This window comes from Gavialis gangeticus, unplaced genomic scaffold, assembly GCF_001723915.1.
Source record: "Gavialis gangeticus isolate Ggan-Ray unplaced genomic scaffold, GavGan_comp1, whole genome shotgun sequence".
NCBI lineage: Eukaryota > Metazoa > Chordata > Crocodylia > Gavialidae > Gavialis > Gavialis gangeticus.
This window is the reverse complement of record NW_017729011.1, coordinates 3,793,530-3,795,004: the sequence shown is the minus strand read 5'-3', so window position 1 is coordinate 3,795,004 and position 1,475 is coordinate 3,793,530.

The window sequence follows — 1,475 nt, the reverse complement described above, 5'->3', positions numbered from 1 at the left end:
TCCAACCAGCTTTCTATCCACCTTAGAGTCCTTTCATCCAACCCATATTTGGTCAGCTTGCTTGCAAGAATGTTGTGGGATACAGTCTCAAAAGCCTTACTAAAGTTAAAGTCTGTCATGTCTGCTGCTTTCTTTGCATCCACAGAGACAGTTGTCTCGTAGAAGACCATCAGGTTGGTCGGCATGACTTTTTCTTGGTGAATCCATGCTGACTTCCTAGTCACCGTCTCTTCCAAGTGCTTAGGAGTGGGTTCCTTGAGGATCTGCTTCATGATTTTTCCAGGGACTGAGGTGATGCTGACTGGTCTGTAGTTCCCTAGATCCTCCTCCTTCCCTTTCTTAAAGATGGGCACTATTTTTGCTCTTTTCCAATCATCCAGGACCTCCCACAATTGTCACAAATGATCCTGCCTTGAGCAGGGGTTCAGCTAGGTGCGACCTGAGGTTCTTTCCATCCACGTTTTCCACTGACCCTGATTTTGGTGCATGTCTGATTGGGCATCAGAGTCAACTTTAAGTTCAGGCAGAAAATAACTTCAAAGCCATCCCTGCCTTTGCCTAAAGGAGCAGGCTTGTCTGTAGCTCTGTCCTTGTAAGGGTCTTTGATGTGTTCTTTTCCAAGGTCCTTTCTCAAAGAACAGCTCTTGTGCCCCTGAGCATGTGCAACTGGGGACTAGTTAGGGTTTAAGGGAAGGAGGGCAGCATGTACTGGCTTTCCCCCTGTGGCACTGGTTCAGGTGCAGCCCCACTGGATAGCAGCCCTTTTATCTGTGTTCTTGGTTCAACTTACCCATAAGTTTTGAATCTGAGTCAGGCTCTCCCCTTCAAGGCTGTCAAGCCAGTTAAATGGAGGATTAACTAGCCCCATATTTAGCCACTCCTCCAGAGAGTTCCCCTTTTCCTGTCCATGCAGAGTACAGAATATCCACACGGATGGCTCCTGAGGCCTTAAAATGCACACCATTGTAACACTGAGACACTGGAAGCATTTTGTGTGGCTGTCACAGATGCGCAGTCACTGATGGCTTTGCACACAATGGTGGATCTATAGTAAGCCTGGATTGAACTTTCCTGTCCTGGGTTTTCATTCCCCAAGGTCTGAGGGGTTGGATATGTTGTAGACCAGGGATTTTCAATCTTTTTTAAAAAGTGTACCCTTTCTGGTGGCAGTGGCCAGACACAGAGTGGGGGGGAGGGCCTTGCATGCTGCTGCCACCCACCACATGTGGCTCCATGGGCTGATGATGGGCCTCGCACTTGGCAAATCACGAACTGCCCGTCAGCAGCTTGCAGAGCCGCATGTGCAACCAGCCATGGGAAAGCAGTGCGCAGTGGTACTGTGGGGTGGTGGGTAGCAGCGGCATGGGGTGGTGGATGAGCTCCCCACCCCACGTCCAGCAGGTCAGGCAGCTCCTGTGCTGCCCACAGATGGGTGCTGCTGCCCTTGGACCCCCCCCCCCCCCCCCCCCCCCCCC